General features: G+C 50.4%; 1 protein-coding gene across 2 annotated transcripts in view; it reads right to left on the bottom strand.

The window, feature by feature from the left end:
• The window catches only part of PIWIL1 (piwi like RNA-mediated gene silencing 1), a 1,168,338-nt gene that overhangs the window by 454,256 nt on the left and 701,625 nt on the right, over positions 1–12,457 (bottom strand). The gene's annotated exons all lie outside the window — the stretch shown is intronic.

Genomic DNA, 12,457 nt, shown 5'->3' with positions numbered 1-12,457 from the left:
GTTGCAGTACTCGGGGGTCCCCGCCTCTGAGTCGATCCGTCTTTCCTTCTTGTAGCCTAAAGTTCAGTTTCACTACTAAATCGATAAACGAGCCGATGTCGTCCGGCGGGTCCGGGATCTGGCACAGGAGATCCTTCATGTCGTCCCGCAAACCCCTATAGAACACCGATACCTTCTTGGACTCTGGCCATTGGGCGTCTATCACCAGCCTGTTGAAGGTGGTGACATAGTGGAGCAGGTCCGTGGTCCCCTGTTTCAGTCCGAGGAGTTCGTTATCCGCCGCTTGTACGAAGGTGTGGCGGCCGAACATCCGACACATGGTGTCTCTAAAGGCAGGTAAGTTGTATAACACCGGGTCATCGTTCTCCACCAAGGGTATGGACCACAGCGATGCATCGCCTCCCATGTAAGAGAGGATAAAGGCAACCTTAGAGGCGTCATCAGGGAAAGCGGTAGCACGGGCCATGAAATGCAACTGGCACTGGTGCATGAAAACGCTGTACTTTGTGCAATCACCAGAAAAGCGTTCAGGAGGAGCCAGTTGTACGGTATGCGGGGCTATCACCTGGATGGAGGTGTCCTGCGACGGAGCAGAGGGAGACCCACCGGGTTGAAACATGGCGGGTCGTAACAGGCCTGCCCGCATTACTCTGGACGTGGGGTACTGACCCCATGGTCCGGTACCGGGATCCGCCACTTGCGTTTGCAAGGCTGTGATGTCCTGTCGTAGACTGCGGTTTTCCGCTTGCATATTCGACAGGATGGCTGCGATGTCTTGGAGCGTGATCTCAGGGTCGCCCATGTCGCCCGGGCAGGAGGTATTGCGTGGGCTTTGAATTCTGTCAGAGTTCCCCCCACGACTTACCGTCCGCTGGGTGGGATGTTCCTGCAGAGGCGATAAGAACCACCACCCGGTTCCCCACCTTGCCCTAGTCGAGGTGTAGCTCTGTCTAGGATAAGGGGGTACCCGGGGTGGAGGCCAGACAGGCGTACGGTCTAGATGGCGCTGGACACACGCTGGTGCGAGTGTGTGCGAGCCGCTGGCCTCCGTAGTCAGTTCCAGTGCTCCTGTGCAAATGAGGCAGAGCCCAAGTCTGCCGGGTCACGGTGTGAACAAAAATGATATAAAACAAAACCAGCGCTCCTGCGCAAATTATAAAGCACCCAATCCTGTTGGGGCAATGGGTGAACCAAAATTACATAAATCAAAACCAGCGCTCCTGCGCAAATTATAATGAGGGCTAGAACCCCCGTTCCACTGCACTCCTTCGGTGGGCCGTGGAAGCAAAGTTACGAGTTGAAACGGCAAGGACCGCCGTTCTTCTGTAGGCGAAGCGCCGTTAGTGAAAGTCGGTACCTGAACCGTAGTTGTCCGCTGCCGCGTCCTTCCGTCGGCTGGTACTTGTCTTCTCCGGAGTGGCGTCTCTCCTTCCAGGGCGATGACTTGAATTCAAAGCGGTCAGTAGCCGGAGTTCCCGGCTTTTGTGCGCGGTCAACCGGAAGTGAGTCTTTCGGCCTTCTGTTGTCGACCCGCAAGAGCTAGACCGCTGACCCTCCTCCTCTAGTAGCGGGTGGCGGAACCATGACACCCACAGCCACATCTAAGTCGAAAACCAGTGAAGCAAAAAGTGGGGGTGACCATAGGAAGCAGACCCTACTCTCCTACAGTCCAGACCACTAGCATCCCCCAGTTCGTCTGCCCAGTCCTGTGCAAGTTGGCCCTGGAGGGCCATAGGGTCTTCAGACCCCTCCCAGTCGCCCTCGTCATCCGATTCCTGATAAACAGGAGGAACGATCGGAGCCGGACGGTAGATGAAACCTTCATCCATTGGCGTCTGTTGCGGCGCCGGGCGGCGCCGTGCCGGCGTCGGGTCAGAACAGGGACTAAACCGGGGAACGGTGTCGTCCGGAGACGGCGCCGGAGGTGGAACCGGTGTCGGCGCCGGCGGAGGCGCCGTTAGGTCGACCGGCGCCAACAGTAATCCAGGCCTGGATCTCTCCGGGACCAGCGGCGTCGGGACCGAAGTAGTCGACGGCACCGGGGCCGGAGCCGCCGGCGTGGTAGGTCGCCCAGTCGAGCCCACGGGGCCCGAAGGCGCGCCGGCAGGCGTCGACGGCGGAGCCAGGCCCCTCATGGCCGAGAGGAAGGCACTGACCTCTGCCAGAGTCGCGTCAGTCCCAGGGACCGGCGGGTATGGAGACGGACGCGCTGCGGAGCCGCGGGGGTGGGACCACCCTGACCCTCGGCCGAGTCGCACAACCGGCGAGGGGAGTCCGAAGAGCGGTGTCGCCTCTTGGACTTCTTGGATCGCTTCGACTTACCCTAAGACTTTGAGCCCGACGAGCGATGATTATGACTGCGGCTCCGCGACCGGTACTTGGACCTCCTCCTGGACCGGGACCGTGAGCGGCGCGGAGCCGAGTGCCTAAGCTCGAGAAGCTTACGGGACCGCTCCCGCCTAGCCTTCGAGGTCAAGGCCTGACAGTCAGGGCACGACTCAGCGTCGCTGTCGGCCCCCAGGCAGTAAAGGCACCGGCAATGGTGATCCGTCACCGACATCAGGCGATGACATCCAGGCATCCTACCGGCACCAGAGTCGAGTCGACAGAGACCAAAAAGAGTCAAAAAATTTTAGTCAAAAATTGACTAAGGGGTAAGCTCTTCCCGGATCGGCGCTGTCTGGCGCGGAAAAAAGAAGAACTGACGTCAGCGCGCGAGGGCGGCGTCTAAGTACTCCGACGACATCATTCCGGCACACGACGCCGACGACGGACGCGGAGCCGCAGACGACGCCTAGCGACGCGCAAGGGGTATTGCGGACGAAAAATCTTTCCGGATCCAGCCTGACGCCTGGGGATATTCTAAGGTGAGGAATCTAACTAACGTGTTTCTTTCAGATTTTCGCAATTAGCGGGGCGATGGGAGATGGTGTAAAATGCGGCACAGCGGTTCAAAAGGATGAGGGCTGCGGTTTCTCCCCGGTCGAAGAGGGCGCGGATGTCGGCGGTGAGGTATGCGGTCTCGGTGCCCTGGTTGCTTCGAAAGCCCGATTGGGGGGTGTCCAGGGCATGAATCTCTTCGATGAACTCTGAAAGTTGGACATCGATGGCCTCCTTGATAACGTTGGCCGAGAAATGTAGAAGGGAAATGGATCTAAAGTTCTTGATGTCTGTTGGGTCGGCAAACTGTTTCTTGAGCAGGGGGTGGATCTCAGCATATTACTAGTTACCTGGATAGATGGAGGTTTCAATGGAGCAGTTAATGGTACAGTGAAGCTTGGGGGCGTATGGGGATGGAGGCAGCTGCTCTGTGGAAGATGTGGTACGGGCAGGAATCGGATATGGCTCCTGAGTGGGTGTTATCGATCTGTTGGGGTGTGGCGTAGCTCCGCACTGAATAAAGTACTACTTGCATGTCATTTGTCTATATAACCAATTAAGACTGTCGAACAAGTTACTTACCTTCGGTAACGCTTTTTCTGGTGGATACAGTATCTGCCTGTGGATTCCTCACCTTGTGAATATCCCCTGCGCAAGCAACGTTCAAAAACTTTTGTAGCAGTCCACGCCGATGGGGTCAAAGACGACGTCACAGAGACACGGCTCCGCTCGCGACTCCGCTGACCTCGCCGGCTCCATAAGAAGACCTCGTCGGCGTGATGACTTCAGTTCCGCCCCTTTTTTCCGTGCCTTCGAGGCACACGCACGGACTGACTGCAATATATACACAGTACATAATATGCAAAGCAACACACACTGTGGAGAATAAGTAGAAAGGCAAAAGAAATAACAATGCCTTTGACAGTAACAAATACATTTTGAAACATCATTAATAGAATCGTAGGTATAGAAGGATGGACAACAGGGAGGCGGGTGGGTCAGTGAGGAATCCACAGGCAGATACTGTATCCACCAGAAAAAGTGTTACCGAAGGTAACTTGTTCTTCTGATGGATACATCTGCCAGTGGATTCCTCACCTTGTGAATAGATTCCACAGCAGTTCCCACTCCCGGAGGAGGGTGTCCACCCTTCTATACCAGAAAGTCCTGAAGGACGGAACGAGCAAAGTGTCAGTCCCTCCTCACCTCGGTGTCCAAGCAATAATGTTTAGCGAAGGTGTGGAGGGAGGTCCAAGTTGCCGCCCTACAAATGTCCTCCACAGGAACACCCCTAGACAAAGCAGAAGTGGAAGACTTTGCTCTAGTGGAATGAGCTCTTACACCCTCTGGAGGTTCCTTACCAGCCAAAGAGTAGCATATCTTGATGCACAAGACAATCCATCTGGAAAGGGTGCGCTTGTGCACCGCTCGACCTTTCCTGCAGCCAACAAAGCCCACGAAGAGCTGGTCATCAACTCTGAAGTTCTTTGCCCTGTCAAGGTAGAAGCTCACCGCCCTCTTAGGGTCCAAGCGGTAAAGTCGCTCCTCCTCCTTGGAAGGGTGAGGGGGAGGATAGAAGGAAGGAAGGGTGATAGACTGCCCCAGATGGAAGGGAGTTACCACCTTAGGCAAAATGCAGCCCTGGTCCTGAGTACCATTCTTTCAGCATGAATGGTCAAAAACGGGGGTTTTGAACTTAGAGCTTGAAGCTCACTTACCCTCCTTGCCGAGGTGATTGCAATGAGGAAAACAGTCTTAAAAGACAACAGTCTCAAGGGACACTTGTGTAAGGGCTCGAAGGGAGAACCCATAAGATAAGTCAAGGCAAGGTTTAAGTCCCATTGAGGAACAATAAAGGGAGTAGGAGGAAATCTGTTTGTGAGGTTCTTGAGAAATCTAAGCACAATAGGTGATTTGAACAACGATGGCTGGTCCGGCAAGCAAAGGAAAGCCGACAAAGCCGATAAGTATCCCTTTACAGTGGCCACAGCAAAGCCTTGCTGGGCAAAAGCGAAAGGGCAAACTGAAGAATGTTAGATAGACGAGACTTCAAAGGATCAATTGACTTCTCTCCACACCAAAGTACAAATTTAGACCACCTATAGGAATATATAGATTTGGTGGAATGACGTCTGGCAGACAAAATTACATCTACCACATCAGGTGGGAGAGAAAAAGAGTTCAGGTTGCCCCGTTCAATCTCCAGGCATGAAGGTGTAAGCTCTGGAGGTGGGGGTGTAGAACCTGCCCCTCCGACTGCGAGAGGAGGTCTGCCCTAAGAGGGATACGGAGCGGAGGGAACGAGGAGAGGTGTAGAAGATCTGTATAATACACCCTTCTTGGCCAATCCGGGGCGACCAATATGACTTGGGCCCGGTCTTGGCGAATCTTCCTCAGAACCAGAGGAATCAAGGGTATGGGAGGGAACGCGTAAAGGAGTTGTGAGCCCCAACTCAACTGAAACGCGTCCCCGAACGCTCCCTGCATCGGATACTGGAGACTGCAGAATGACGGGCAGTGAGCATTCTCGTGAGTGGCGAACAGGTCCACCAGAGGAGTTTCCCCCACATCCGAAAGACGTGACGAACCACCTCCGGATGGAGCCTCCACTCGTGATCGGCGGATAACTGCCGGCAGACTGTCCGCACGTACGTTCAGAACCCCGGCCAGATGATTTGCGATCAGACAAATCTGATGGTCCTGAGCCCAGGGCCATAGACGCAGAGCCCCTCTACAGAGACCCCACTCCTCCCTGTTTGTTGATATACCACATCGCGGTAGTGTTGTCCGTCAGCACTTGAACAGACTGACCGCAAAGTGAAGGGAGGAAGGCCTTGAGTGCTAAACGAATCGCCCGCAATTCCAGAAGGTTGATGTGAAGCAACCTTTCCTCTGGAGACCAAAGACCCTTGATCTCCAGATGAGCACCCCACCCTAAAGTGGATGCATCCGTAATCACTGTGGCCACCGATGGAGGTAGATGAAAGGGCTTTCCTTGAGACAGACTGCCCTCCACGCTCCACCAAGACAGATCCACCGCAGCTTCTCTGGAGATCCTCACAGACTCCCTGAGATCTCCTTTGTGTTGATACCACTGCCTGCGGAGGCACCACTGGAGCGCCCTCATGTGCCAACGTGCATGGTTGACCAACAGAATGCAGGAAGCAAACAGACCGAGCAGGCGAAGGACTTTCAGAACTGGAACGACCGCTGCATTGTAAAAAAAAAGGCATAATTTCCTGTATGTCGAGAATCCTTTGAGGAGGATGGAATATTCGACACACAGTAATGTCCTGTATCGCACCTATGAACAGGTTGCGCTGAGAGGGCACCAGGTGAGAATTTGGCACGTTTATCGAGAAACCCAATTTGTACAACAGCTAAGTGGTTTCCTGCAGATGATGTAGCACCTTCTCTGGCTACTTTGCTTTTATCAGCCAGTCATCCGGATAGGGGAAAACCGAGATCCCCGACCTTCTGAGATGGGCTGCCACCACTGCCATCACCTTCGTGAAGACTCTGGGTGCAGTAGTAAGACCAAACGGAAGGACCGCAAACTGATAATGTTGCGATCCTACCGTAAACCGGAGATACTTCCTGTGCGACTTCAGGATGGGGATGTGGAAATACGAATCCTGCAAGTCGATCGACACCATCCAGTCCTCCTGATTCAGCGTTTAAAGAACCTGAGCAAGGGTGAGCAACTTGAACTTCTCTTGCTTTAGAAAAAGATTCAAGATTCTGAGGTCCAATATCGGACGCAATATGCCGTCCTTTTTCGGAATCAGGAAATACCGGGAGTAGCATCCCTGACCCCTCTCCTGCTCAGGAACCACCTCTATCGCACCTTTCCGAAACAACTTCAGGACTTCCTCCTGCAGGAGAAGACGGTGGTCCTCCGAGCAAGCCCCTTGACAAGGAGGGTAATTTGGAGGAAATTCCCGAAAGGGAAGGGCGTACCCATTTTCTACAAGATCCAGAACCCAGAGATCTGTAGTTACAGATTCCCAATCTTGTAGAAAATGGGTAAGCCGGCATTCCACAGGACCAGCATGATCCAGAATGGCGGATCAAGGGCTGCTTTGCGGTGGTGGGAGGGGCTGAGGAGGTGGAAGAGGAGGAGGAGGAGGAGAGTTGACGGCCACGTGAGCGACCCCTGATTCTACCTCTGTAACCTTTGAACAAAGAGCTTTGCTGCTGGGTCTGCCTGTAGGAACGAAAGGTTGCCCTTCCGAAGCCTCTATCTCTTAAAAGACCCCCTTGACTGGGGGATTGAAGGCCCAAAGACCTAGCCGTAGCCTTGCTCTCCTTAAAGCGTTCAAGAACAGCATCAGCCTTCTTGCCAAACAAACCAGATCCATCAAATGGCAGGTCTAGCAAAGTCGACTGAACATCCGGGGAGAACTCAGAAGACTTCAGCCACGCACCTCTCCTGGTGGCAACAGAAGACCCCATGACTCTCGCTACCGAGTCTGCCGTGTCCAGCCCCCTTTGAATTACTTGGCGTGCTGCCGCCTGGGCATCAGTCAAAACTTCATTGAAGCCGACTCTATCCTCCACAGAAAGCTTTGGTGCAAATTTCTTCGCCCAGTCCCTTAGCGCATGGATATAGCGTCCCACCAGGCAAGTTGCATTTGTCGACTTAAGGGCCATGCTGGCCGATGAAGACCTTTTTGGCCGACTTGTGGTAAATAATTTAATTACCGGGACTTAATTTGATACAGAATATTAATAAAATAGCTCAGTAAAATAAGAGGCAGAATCCGTGGTATAAGAGGTTCGGAATGGGCTTTATTCCAATGGACAATTCGAATTGTTGACCTCAAGTTCCATCACCACGGGGGTTCAGGAAGTGAAGTAAAATACATTATTGACAAGTCATCACTTTTATAGAACATACATTACAATGAAACAGATGCAGGAGGCGTGACAATTGATAGCAAAGATAAAATCTTACATGCGTAACTGAAAGAGGCGTAATTGGGCGTAACAAAGAAACGTCATTGGTTGTGAGATCACAAATGGGTGGATCTATGAAATAATTTCGCAATGTCAGCAGAAATACTTGGCAGAGATGCGCGCGCAGCAGCATGACGTGTGATTGACGTGCAACTAGGGGGTGAAGGGGACTTGACATTTAGCTCTACATGTGGAGACAAGAAGTCTGGGGGGTCAAGTCAACCTAATCCCAAATCATATCTAACATCCTATGTTTAAAGAACTATGTTATCCACAAAGGAAGGACTCTTGGACAAAATCTATTCTATACTGACTGTGTGTGCGTGCACAAGCGTCTAAGTGTCTATATGAGATGCAAGGGGCCGAAATCTTCCATGGTAATAGGGCTATGAATTACTTGCATGAAGACAGAGAAGCCGGGCCCTTTGCTCAGTAGCTGAAGGAAATGTTTACCTAAACTACTAGACAGGAATGCATCGGCTGAGGAACGAAGCAGATAACTTGAAGGTGAAATACAGTTTTTGGCAGGCAGGCAGACCAGCCGAGTCAGGCACCGTTAGCCGCACAGGGAGTAGGACAAAGTTCATGGATACAGATGTGAGCTCAGACTGGAGCTGTCAGAGGTAGAAAGCAGGGAAAGGCTTGATGGCAGAATCAGGGCCTACTCGCCTGAACTGCAAAATGGAGTAACTGAGCCATATAAAGTCGGTGGCCTTTCGTACTTAGGAATCGAATATCCAGCCCATTCATGGCGGATCTGAAAGAGGACATGTTGACGGTGGACGCACATGTATTTGCGTCTTCATAACTGGAACTGGAGGGAACATACATGTATTTGTAGCATGTACATGAAACCGTTGGGGTCCAAGCTAGGGGACATAACTGATCATAAAAATCCATATTTCCACATTCCCTCCTTGTCCCCTACTTGCCCTTCAAGAGACATCAATCTTCATTAATCCATTGATCTGTTCATATAGCATCATTTGTTCTTCTTTCTTCTTTCGGGATCTTGAATGAAAACCTTGATGTGGAATACACGATGTGGCACACAGACCACAAATCGCTGGTCCACATTGCAGGCATAAGCAGCAACTGAATAGTATAAGAAGGCCAATACCTAGGAAGGATAGAACTCTCCATCCCCAGGCTGATAACACGCTCCAAAACCACCCGGACCAAGTCCAAGTGCCTGGATTCTGGTGTATCTGGCTCACAATCTTATGAAGGCGGGTTATAGCCTTATATACAGATGGCGAATTTTCTGGTATGAATACGCAGCAGCTTGATCCGATGACCCTACAAGCTCCGCCCCTATCGGCCAGGATGACGTCAAGGACAAGACGATTTTGAAGAACAACAATCCTCATCGCAGACTGCTCCTCTGTCAAGTTGCCTAGGGCGGAAATAGTTTCATTCACTACGGCTTCAAGAGTCCTAGTTAATCTACGTATTAGCTTACTATTGGTAACTGTACCTATATAGGGAAAGAGGCCTTTATTAAAATCTACATACTTTTCCCATGCCGTCTCAGTGTAATCGACAATTGGGAGATCTCTCCGTTCTCTATTGTGTACTAAATGAATATTTCTGTGGTAATCAGGAGGAGCTAGGAAAACAGGTGGCAAAAGGAATGCAATGTAACAGGTACCATCCCAATCTAGAGGCAGACGCATATATGCAGTCTGACCACATATGAAGTAGGAATGGCGAGAAGCTCTAAATGAAGACTTGCCTTGATCACTGAATTCTATTACAGTAGTGCATCTACTATGGCCCATATGTATGGAACCATTCTTTCTTACACACAATTCACCCTTAGCTGGGAACACTGACATGGCAGGCAAAATTGGTGCAGCTTCGGATTCAACATTCAGAATCATGAGATTAAGTGTAAAATTACCTAATCCATATACTTCATTTTCTAGATCAGTTCCTGTTCTTTTGGGACGACCCTCCTTGTCAGGGTAGCAGACTTTGAGTAAAACTAGGTTCAGATTTCCCCATACCCAATTGTCTTGATAAACTGCTGTGTTTGAATCTAAGGAATTGATTAAACTAAACCATGCTCCACAGGAGCCATTGTGTGTAAACGGATATGGAAAGAGGGGCAGAACTCCCTTATAATTCTGATAGGGAGGGAGTCGGCCACATATCCAACAATTGGTAGCATTACTAGTCTGATGGGAATGATGTAACATACTAATGAAAGTGTTATTGCGCAGCGCAAATCTATAGGACAATTCATGCGGGGGTAGGTCACTAAAAGAATGTTCAGCAGTAACATTATAGACATGTTTAGAAATAGGATAATATATGTGCAACAATATACTTGCAGTAATTATTATAAGACTCAAGAAAAACAAAATTAATAACGTCACCATACAATGACTACGCAATGATTTACAGTACGCATGTCGTTTCAACATTTTTCGGGTTTTTCCTCTATTCAGGTCTAAGGGATACATGTCAGAGACAAATTCAACCGCTTCACCTTGGAGAGGACTTAAACAATCAAATTGTCTGACTTATTAGACCTCAGTTTTAATTTATATAGTTCCTGGTTACTGGGTTCAACCAAAGGGAGCTTTAAGTCAATGGGTGAAGACACACGAGGTGTGATATTTACATCCGATGGTAGTCCATGAAATTTCTTGATATGACTTGAATGCACCCAGCCTTTTCTGCCCTCGATCTTCACGGCTGTCCTTGTGGTAAGCAAGACTAATTGCGGCGACTTCCATCTAGGATCCAGCTGAGTCTTTCGGTCAAAGTTCCTCACCAGCACTAGGTCCCCCGGAACTACGTCATGGGGTTTCACCTCAGTGTTGTCAGGAAAGGCTGCAGCTACCTGTGAACGACAAGATTGTAGTGCAGACATCAAGGAAGCCAGGTAATCTGTCAGCATATTACAGTCAACATCAGTTATTTTACGGGGTATAGGCGTCCCCCACATATTCGGTGGTCTTCCAAAGATCACCTCATAAGGGGATAGCCCTGTTCGAGAGTGTGCTACCATTCTCATGTAAAAGAGTGCAACTGGTAAAGCTACTACCCAATCGACACCTTTCTCTCTACATATTTTGGACAATCTGATTTTCAAAGTTTGATTATGTCGTTCCACGAGACCTGCTGCCTCGGGGTGTCGGACACAATGAAACTTCCACTGATATCCTAGCAAAAGTGAAACATGTTTCATCAGTTCGGATGAGAACGGCTGGCCGTTATCTGAATAGACAACACGTGGTAAACCGTACCGTGGGAAGAATTCTCGAACTAGCTGCTTGGCAGTAGTCGGGGCAGTGTAATCTGATACTGGGTAAGCTTCGGTCCAGCGGGAAAGAGCGCAGACAACTACGAGAACATATTTGAATCCTCGACATCGTTCCATCTGGATGTAATCCATCTGGAGGACTTCAAAAGGGTGATCAGGAGGCTGAAATCCACCCTGCTCTACGGGGATGCTTTTACCTGGGTTAAACTGACAACATATCATACAGGTACGGACTTTTTGCTTAGCTGCTGCTCGTAAATGTTTGTTGAACCAAATGTGTTGAATGCTGTCTAGCATAGCTTTCTCTCCTAGATGCGCTTGTAGGAAGGTGGATATCTGACTATGGTTACCCCCAACTTTTTGCCTAGTGTCTAGCTGGTTTTTCGACTTAGTTGGCCTGAGATCCTGCCATTCAGGGTCTCAGGCTGTCTGCTCTCTCTTTAAAATGGATTCCATGTACCCTAGGTACATTCCCAATTGGTAAGGATCACCTTATTGGACCCTGTACAGTGTACCCTAGGTACCCAGGGCATAGGTGTACCCTAGGCCTCCCAGGGGCTGCAGCATGTATTATGCCACCCCTGGTCTGGCCTTCCAATCAGACACAACTGGCTGATCACTCAGCTGGGGCAAGGTCGTGTAATCACCCCTTGCTTAGGTGTAGTATTCCTATACCTACCCTATATATAGACACATGTGTACCTATCAGTCACTCCTATGGCAGGCCTTAACAATCCTGGAGGCAGAGTGCTTGGTAACATGTGAGATGGTGCTCTAGCATGAGCTGAGCCTGTCTGCAGCTTTCGGAACCATGTCCTTATAGCTGTTCTATGATATAGCCTACCATATACTCTTAAAGTGCCTTATAATCTTAAACGGTTATGGTAACTATGGTTGGGCTGTATCAAAACATGTCGTGTAAGGTGTCTAACACTTTGGAATAATACCCCCATACCATTTCTGGTGATGAGGATATTATTCCTCCCTTCTAGAGGGAGAGACATGTTAAAATCATACTTTGCTGTGTAACCTCTGACCAAAGCCTCAGCATCACAAAATGGATGCTGCTGCCACGACACAAGTCTGACCTCCTGCAGCTGGGAGTGATCCCAGCCAGGGAGGCTTGGACAATAGGTTTCCTGCTTGGGGAGGTGCTAGCACCTCTCCAGACAGCCTTTAGTGTATTGGGGCAGGGTGGGCTGAAAGGAATGAGACATGCCTGGGGCACACAAGGTGTTCCTTGCATAGTCCAGTTCAAACCGGTGCTGGGGCACTCCAGCCCCAGCTCTGGCGCGAAACTGGACAAAGGGAAGTGGGTGTAACCACCCCCTCCCAGGTCCCACC

This window comes from Triturus cristatus, chromosome 11 (assembly GCF_964204655.1).
Source record: "Triturus cristatus chromosome 11, aTriCri1.1, whole genome shotgun sequence".
NCBI classification, from domain to species: Eukaryota; Metazoa; Chordata; class Amphibia; order Caudata; family Salamandridae; genus Triturus; species Triturus cristatus.
The sequence above is the reverse complement of the archived record's forward strand: the minus strand, read 5'-3'. Positions and strand labels throughout refer to the sequence as shown.